The sequence below is a fragment of the Bombus pyrosoma genome, linkage group LG7, assembly GCF_014825855.1.
Source record: "Bombus pyrosoma isolate SC7728 linkage group LG7, ASM1482585v1, whole genome shotgun sequence".
In the NCBI taxonomy this organism is placed as follows: domain Eukaryota; kingdom Metazoa; phylum Arthropoda; class Insecta; order Hymenoptera; family Apidae; genus Bombus; species Bombus pyrosoma.
In genome coordinates, this window is record NC_057776.1 from 13,790,343 (window position 1) to 13,800,057 (window position 9,715).

General features: G+C 40.0%; 1 protein-coding gene across 1 annotated transcript in view; it reads right to left on the bottom strand.

The window, feature by feature from the left end:
* Nucleotides 1-8,133, bottom strand: part of LOC122569097 — a 70,387-nt gene extending 62,254 nt beyond the window's left edge. The window contains exon 1 of the mRNA XM_043729621.1: nt 7,221-8,133. The gene's annotated coding sequence lies outside the window, so the exon portion shown is untranslated. The remainder of the gene's footprint in view (nt 1-7,220) is intronic.
* Nucleotides 8,134-9,715: the final 1,582 nt, after the last annotated feature.

The window sequence follows — 9,715 nt, forward strand, 5'->3', positions numbered from 1 at the left end:
CAAAGGGAAAAGCGGCGCACAGACCTGTAACTCCAGCAACGAACAACGCGTAAAAGTTTAAGTTACAATTTTCAGTGTATTTCTCACGAAACCGTAGAACGCGACGTTCCATTATCGTTAATCCGCATAAACACAAGGGTTGCAGGCGTAGTGCACTTTTACCGCGACTTATCGCGTCTAATGAAAACACGAGAAACTCTAGATTTATCATCGAGCTACATCGTCCGTGTACCTTGTTTTAACGACGATCGCAAGCGAACGTAACGGCCAATTCATACAGGGTGATTCTGAAATCGCGATATATTCAGAAAATAGTTAATTTCATACATAAAGGTGAGCTAAAAATATCGAACAAAACTGTTTTATACGTGCGTTCGTTTTTTAGAAAATCGAGTTTGAACATTTCTTTCTGTTTACCTGTAATATTTATTGTTAAAAATAATCCGTTCATTCGATCAGATGGCCAGCTACAGATATTCCTATTTGTGTTTACAAAAAATGTCGCTATTTGATATGATTTTAAACGATATAATAAATTCAGTAATTGAATTATTGTAACAATTCACAGGATCCTGAAAATTATCTCAATAATACTATAGTTTATGATGTTTGTCGGTTTTATTACTCTTGTTGTTACTCTTGCATCATAAAAATAGTTCGCACTAAAAATAACTGTTAGTTAATAGACAATACCAAGTTCGAAAAGATGAAGAACTCAAACATTAATCGTTATCAGGTTGCGGTTCCTCAGTTTCGTAAGCAAGAACGTATTTGTGAAATCAACGACGATAGTTACAATATTATTAACATAAATCAACTATTGAAAGCTACCGCACATTGCATAAAATTATACCGTAGACTGTTGAGCGTCCACTGTCTTTATAAATTTCTACACGCAAACAAAAGTAGATACGATAAACCAGATTGTCTACCATACCATTAGATAATCAAACCAGACAAAAAAGGATCTCATTATATGGTATATTTCCGACCTACTTTTAAGCGAGGATATCTCAATTTCGGAATCGCCCTGCATATCAATATCATCGCGCGATACGAACAACGTTCACAGACCGGATCATCCCCTCGTTTCGCGATAGAACGTTCGTCTTGACATGATAGAGAGTGCGGCAAATTATGTGGAGCAGTATGGTGTAGAAAGAAGACGCGAAGATTGTATTGTGTGCCAGCCGGTTGCAATCTCCTTGGCCCCCGAAATTGCAGAAAAGTGGTCCGTTGTATCAGCCTCTTTGTATATTAGACGCGAATGGCGGCGAGAAGCATTTTTCCTCGCTTTTATCCCCACCGCGTTGATCACTTTTTTCCCCTCTTACCGTCTAGGTAAAAAAGAGAAAACGAGGGTGAGAGGGCAAGGTTCGGTCGAGCGCGGGATTACTCGCGGCTGATTGTGCCGTTCGTCGCGACGAAAACGCCCGCACGATTAAACCTAACGATCCACTATTCCGGCCAAGAATAATACCGGCTCGTGCATCTTGCCACGAAGAGTTACGGCAAGCGGAAACTAACGAGGGCCCACCTTCGCATCCACTTTATTCGCGGAAAGGAGAGATTATTTCGCGCGTTCTGACCCCTACCTAGCCCTTTTCCAGCTCTTCCCCTCGTTCTCCTCGCGTCTTTCTCGACGACCTACCCTTGGCGAGCCGGCGCGACACCCTCGACGAGCCATCTCAGATACCAAGACCTTGCCGCCTTTGTCGCTGGTTTCTGGCTAGTGTGAACGAATTTTATATTAGACCGTCATAGAACGGTTCGTTGCAGACGAGGCCAAGAACTGGTGCAACGTAGCTACGCCGCGTCTTTGATAGTTTACTCTAACGTAATGTGTTTTTCAATGTGATACGATATGGTTTTAAATGGATCGATCAGAAGGATTTTGGTCAACTGAGAAGAATGTTCGTATAGGAATAGTTGTCACTATACGTTTCTGGTATATCGAAAGATTAACGAAGTTCGTTGCTTATTGTCTCATAGGTAATGAATACTATTTTTGTATAAAATTGTACTATGCGCAGTACATCAATTTCTCCATATATCTTTAGTAATTATACAAACACGAGACTGAAGCCTGTTACTTTCACAGGTTTGATACTTTTAATGTTAAACGCTTATTCTATACTATAATTTTTCTTCGTTATTTGATCTAAAAATTAAATTTTATTCGTTAGATCGAAGAATTGTTGACATAAATTCAATAAATTATAGATGCGACTTCCCAAACTGTCCAATCAAATATATCAACTCTTCTAAGCAACCACTAATTTTTCTAATACAATTTTTCAAATACCGAGAGTCGTGATTCTATAATAGCGTTAAATACGAGATAGTTTTTAAGCACTGAATGCAATGAGTTCATTAAATATAGTAATCGTCACTTTCACGTAAAAGTAATAGTAATTTCTTCCTCGTTTTACTTTAAATATTTCTGTCTCCTTCTTTAAAATATTGAAGAAGTTCCGCTTTCTTGTCTACATCGGATTAGCATTAATACGTAAATGAGCCACGTTTCGTTTACTTAATAGCACGTAATTAGACTTCTAATTGTAAGTTAAGTATTTCAGTTCGACCGTAACAGACGCACGGTGTTAAGCACTGTTTCCAACCTAATGCGACCTAAATTGCGAATTTAGAAAGCAGAATTTATTCTCCATAATATACATCGGCTAATGGCTTTTTAAATCGAATGAAACTCGTCTGTGCGATAAATATGTAAGAGCCATTCAATTGCGATTAATTGAATTCAAACAAATAAAAAAAATAAAAAAAGGAAAAAGCAAAAAATGATAGAAGCATACTACAAAGCTTGAAAGTATTTTCATTTAAGTTGAAAAGAACGCCGATACAATGAATGGAAAGAGCGAACTTTTCTTCTCTTTCCTCTCTTTTTTTCACAGTGAAACGCTGGTTACGGCTATATACTATCGAACGAGGCAGAGAATTCGACGGCTTTCTTGTTAATTTATATCCTTTTATCGAAAATTTCATCGATCACCCTATCCGCGCTATTTTATGGATTATTATTATGAATAATACGCACAGGCGATAGATATACTATGTACATCGATATATGAAACAGACGATATTTAACTTTATTTTAATCCCCGACACGCGAGATGATACATCATTCTCTTTTCATGTAATGAATTTATCACAATAAAAGTATTAAACGTTAATTTCAATCGATCTGACTAATGTATTTTGACAGGGAATCTAGTAATCTGTTTCGGCGTACATCAATCCATAGAAAATCGATCCGAGCCCGGCAATACGTCGAATTTCGTGTTCCCCGCGGGTATTAGTAACACGAACTTCTGCTAATAACTACTCAGTCATCATATGGGACGTATGGTCGCTAATTAATAAGCTGTTTGATTGGCTAATTAGTTGGCCACGGCTTTTGACGTATCCTACCAACAAGTCGTTTACTGAAACAGCTTGCTTCAGGAAATTTTGCGAAGATTTTTATTCCATTGAAAATTATCCTCTTGCGTAACTTTTAATTATCTGTATTATTTCATTTTAGATGTACTTTTCGATATCGTGTCGCACCACCCCTGCACAAAATTTTAAGTGCACAATAATTTATCTAATATTTTTAAAAGATTACTTCTATCAATATAATTTTCGTCCATCGTAAAAGTTATCAGCATAAGTAAGAATTGATTTTTAAAGGTAGTACTTTAGTAACTTTATGAAAATTTAGTAACATGTATGCAAGATTTCTTACAGAATTGAACTTCTTTATATCTCTGTTCAGATTGAGTACTGCATTACGAGCGTGCTTTTATTACGTAATGTGGAACATTTTAATGTATTCTAATGTGATATGATTGGTTTTGAACTTTGAACGTCTTGTAACAAGTTTAATTCTTCGATATATCGTGATCGAGTTGTTTAATTGAATGTTTAAATGATACATGTTTTATCTTTAAAATTGACAAGCATCTGTCTATAGTTGAAAATGATGCAATTAACACACGTATCGGTGAGATTACATTATTTATATTTATTATTTTCAATAGCCAGAATCAATAATCGAATATAGCCGAAGGATTAATGCATATATTAAAATGGTATTTAAAACATTATTTTACATGCAGATTAATGCCATTTATTGAACGGTTTCCAAGATTTTAATACATTTTAGACATGTAACGTTAACTACATCGCAATATACATACATTACATTAAATCAAATTTTGCAAACAAATACGGATTGCCCATTTCCATTATATGTTACACGAATTTCGAAAAATATTAACCGCAACAACATTTGTAAATTATTATTTGTAGCGCTCTCCATTTAAAATCAGTGGAAATCAACGATTCGTAAACTACAGATCAGGTCAATTAGATCCATTTAACAAATCAAAGTCTATTCTCTTAAATGAAATCGGCGACGATGTATTATTGAACTTGCAGATTTCAAGATTAATCAACCGGATATTATTTAATTGGTTAAATTAGGCTTATTGGCAAACGAAGTGAGTAATTTTTAATTAAAAGTCATCTAGTAGTTCTGGATATATATAAAGCTAGATGATGGCAATGAAAAATTTTTTGACCATAAAACTTTCCCATGTTATTCCATGTATGTACTTACGCAGTTTTATAGTTCCAACGTAAACAGTATACGACATAAACTGACCCGTACATAATTTCGTCGCACAGATTCGTAACATTACGCAACTGTATATTCAAGACTGTTGTGGTATAGATAGGTATAGATAGGTGGAAAGATAATCTGACATTCGATTCATAGAAATAATTTTTCAAACTCTCCATACGTGAACTACGCTAAAATACTTTTAACATATGTTGTCACATTATCATATGATCGTTTCAATATGCGTTTATAACTTCTCTCCCTCTCTCTCTCTCACACACAAATCTTCATATGATAGAATTATTGATTTGTATCCATGCGGTTGTTCCAAAGTTTGGAATCATTGATATTGTCGATTTATGAAACTGTATATCAGTTTCCAATTTGAAATTACTTTACACTATATATTTAAATAAATTCTCACTGAATAATTAGCTATATCTATGTTACTTATAATTTTTAGCTATATGAAATAAAACGCAAACATAAAGAAATAATAGTATCTCATAAAAAAGTTGGAGCCGCCAAAATACTTTAAATAATAATCATAATCCGACTGTTTTACTGCAGTTGAATATACTAATTTAAGGTATATATAAACTCAAACATTTATTCATACTTTCTCCATCAAAAAGTTCAAGTACTCTTTCCATCGAGTAAGTAACGCCAAATTTTTCGCTAACTACTTTCGCGATAAAATTGCCAAATCTGCTACAACTATAATTAAAACGCGGTATCAAACTCATACCAAACACTATGAACGGTTTCATTCGTTCCACCTAAAAAGTCCTCAAGCGATCTTCCCCCGTAAAATTTCACCGCGGAACACAGACGTACTCGCTTTAAAGAATGTATTTTTACCTCGATCTACGCTGCACGACCACGAGCAACATTCCCTCGTAGGTAACTATATCGGCTGGTGCTTAAAGTGCGGAGTCTCGCGAGTCGTCTCACGGGGCCATTTACAATTTCATCGCGCGACGTGTCAGCCGTGGTGTTACGAGTTTCCCGAACGGTTGTCCGGAGCCACTGGCCAAACTCTCCAGATCGTTAACCCCGGTTAAAAGAGCCCCGAACAGAGATGGTTCGCGAGCGAACGAAAAGACCGACACTGGGCATTTTCTAGGCCATTGAGCCCGTTTGGGTAGAACCGATACGAAAAACACGATTTATCGATTCCAGGAACGAAGAGCTGGCCGTACAGTTTCGGCCCGGTCGTCATGATAACGTATGAACGTTTAAACTGCTCGCATATGCGGACCAATGTTTACCCTGACGGAGAGAATCAGAGTCGCATAGTCACGGCCCGTGAGCTTTCGGCCCATTCATCGAGTGTTACAAATATGTGAGTCGTGGTTAATTGCACCGGAGGCCCGTTTAATGAGAAACAACCTAGTCCATGGGTATTGGGATTCAATTCCTTCCTCCTCTAAATATCAACGAACACCAGCTGTAATCTGTGAATCGCACGGCTCGAATTAATTATTCCCCGCCTTAATACGAGGCGGCGCGATAACGCACCGTGCCAATGAGCCGCGCTAAATATAAAACGCGCATGTACATGCGAAATACCGTCCGCATGATAAATCCGCGTGATCGATGGATCGCGTGAATATGAATAACGCGCGGTGTCTCGATTAGATTCTGCCCTCTTCTCTCTTTTTTATCTGCTATCTCTATCGTTGTCTCTGTTACATCCTTCGTGTCTCTGTTTTCCTTTTGCTTTTTTTTTTTTTATCAAATTTATACTTCAATGTTATTTCGCGCATCGGATGGAAAATCGAACGAGCAGCTTCTTTTTTCCTTTTTCGTCGCGTTTATCCGGTATACTATCATTGGCTGTATCTACACAAAAGCATCGAGCACAACGCTACATGGAAGCGGATTATGGGTGCTCCGCGAAGAATCGCGTCTTTCTTACCACTCGTACCAACAGGTGTGCGAATTTCTCGGAACACACTTTGTATATTTTTCTTGTGCATCCTAGCTACACGTGTTACGGCTATGTTAGGTTAAATAAGCCCGCGTTCTATTGTAGCCTGCACATTGTCGGGGGTAGAGGGCTAATACCAGAGCTTGCACAATGGTGTAGCGCCAAACTTTTATGAAAGCCGGCGAAATTTTTCCGTCCCTATTATTCTTTTATGCGCAACGAGGTATCTCGCGTTCTTGGAGGGGAAATATATTCAATTGTTTCCTAACACGGGCTCGTTAAGGAGCATCGGGATGGAAAGGAGGGAAAAAAAGGAGAGGCAAAGAATAAATTGCCCCCGTAAATTTAGATCCCGTGACAATAACAACGAATCGTCAACGAGCCGACCTTGATTCCGGATAATCTACTTGTTGGACCGAAGTCCGATATTCTGACTCGATATCCCCGGTCGACGGGGCACGTGCTTCTTAATACGCGTTAGTTAAGTGCATGAATGATCGTGTCTTTTTAGCATTGAAATTGCATTGGCTTCACCTGTCGGGCGTAAGAGTAGAAAAATTCGACAACTCAATTTGAATAAATTTCTCGGCCCGCCTACCGAGCACGCGATAAAGTTTTTTCGAGCATAAAATTACCAACTATATTCGGTGTTTTGCGGCTTACCTTCTCTGATCGTCGCACCATAAATTTCTTCGCTTCTTCCCACCGGTTGTCCTTAACGAGATCCTCGTCGATTGTCCATCAGGGATCGCGCGTCGGAACGCGTTACACACACGATCAACGTGTAGCAGCAGATACCGTGGAAAAAAAGAGCGATTTACATTAAACGTCAACCTGATGTGTTGCGTTACGCTCGATCACACCAATTCCATCGTGAACGAGCTTCGATTATAACGAACGTAAATCTTCGTTTCACTTTCGCTTTGATAGACCGCCAGTATAGATTTTTGTTTAATCGAACTTCGCGTATGTCGGAAGGGAAAAAAGGCGCCTACCCTTGTTCGTCCTACGCGCCACTCTCGTGCCACTTTTTCAATCTTGTCCGAGTGCTAAGCTTTTACGTTTGGCAGCGACATTGCGTCCGGCACCAAGGGTCGAAACTTTTCTCTGGAAGTTCGATCGGCGTTCGTTCGAAAAGGGCCCTCGCCGAAAAAGTGTAGCGTTGTTCCACCGCACCAAAGGTATTTCACCTCTCTTTCACCCTTCGTTCCGTTTCCTTTTTTTGCTCTTCGCCTTCCTCCGAGGAAAGATTAGTTTTCTACGGACGATTCAATCGCGAGAAAAAAATACGGCTGAGGTTCGAGACACACCGCTCTCTATTCGACACTGGAACGAAATTGTCGGGCGGCTTCGAGGGAAAAAGTTTTTCCGTGAAGTTTCGCGGGGTGATGATGGTGGGGGCTTACTCGCCTCCGGTCGTAGAGGGGTGTGCAGCCAGCACGTGACACTTTTTATCGGGGAATCACACGTGTCACGCGAGATTATTGGCCTTTGTGAGCGCCTTGACAAATGGTCCACCGCATATGGCGCGTCGCGCACGACTGAGGCCAGATTTCGCTTCCACCATCCTCTCCCTCTGATCTACCCCCACCAGGCCGTGGCTCCATCCTCTTCTTCGTCCCTCGCCGTTTCCCTGAGTGTCGTCGTTGTAACACGCAGACTCCGTTACGACGATGCTTTTCTTCCCGTGAGACAGCTCTTTGGTCAGGTGCTCCTCTTTTTACGTTCCCGATCAAAGCAACAGAGGAAAGCATCTACAGTCAGCTTTCTTATTTTGACCGAGTGCACTAAGTGTATTCTCGATCAGACTCCCCGCGTCTGGACCAACAAGATGTTCTTTGACCCACCGTGAATCGGATAACATGTTCATCGTACGATGCGTTTCCCGCCACCGCCACTGCCCCTCTTCTCCTGCCGTTTTGCGAACAATTACGCAATAGATACTTTTCCAAATAATCCCATCGACTGGAGCATCGTCGTTTCCAAGGACCTCGTGTCCCGGTCCAACCGTTACGCCACATCAAATTTACTTTCCTCCAAGAGATATCCACGGTTGTATCATTTTCTCGAGTGTCTGCCCTTCTTTCTTCTCGAGAAACGACCAAGCGTACTCGTGTATTGTCCCAAGACAAAGGAAGTATCTTTCGAGTCATCGTAGATCCGATGGATTTCACAGATGCGTTACTTGCTACAACAAATGCTCGAAGAATGAAGTGAGCGGACTGGTAACGACGAAAATAGGTGATCCAGAAAATTTTTCAATGACTAAAACCAGTGTTGGCGCGTCCACGTTTCAAATTACCTGTTTCGTCAACGAGTCTGCTATCGCGGCTGTTTTTCACCACTTTGAAAGTACGTGCGCACTCGGACGTGTGATAAATACCGGTCCCGCGGGTATTACAAATCAGATAGCATTCTACCTTCGGTAGAACGTTTTTTTTTTTTTTTGTTTCCTCTTGCCTCCTTCTCTATCCCCGCATGTTCCCTGAACTGTTCGACATCCCGGATAAATGTACATATGTCGCGATGTTCTCAGCGACGTAATCGAAGTTCGTCGAACGTACGCTGCGTGTACCGTGATCGAAACGTCAAAAGAATCGAATTAATTCTTCGTGGCGCGATCTCTAGTGGAATTCTGTCTTTGATCAGGTGTATCTCTTTATGACGCCGATCAAAGGCGAAGGAATCCGTCTAAGCCGGCTTTCTTATTGTAACGGAGACAAGCGAGCCAGCCATGTTCCTCGGCCAACGTCCAGAACCTTTCTCGAGGCTGTTATAAATTAGCCGAGTTTTATTGTGCCTTATGTTGCTGTCACGCCTTATACAGGGAACTTCATTTCTTTCCTCTTGAACGTTTAATAGATAAGCGAACGGTAAAAACATCCTGGTGTTGCTATTCAAGGGAAGTTCGTTTATTGATTCCGCTGCCTCCTAAGAGTGATTCGTTTCCCCTTATTCTCCACGATTAAGCGTTATCTTCTCACCTTTACGATCTGACCGCTCGGAGAGAGGTAGTTCCTTTTGATGTCAGAGATGTGTGCAATATACGATAAGATATCGTAGATTAGCATTTGAATAATTTTTATGCTTTTAATAATATTTTTTGTTAAAACAAAATACCTTTTACTCCTAATTCTTCTTTTTTATAAATTCTGTAT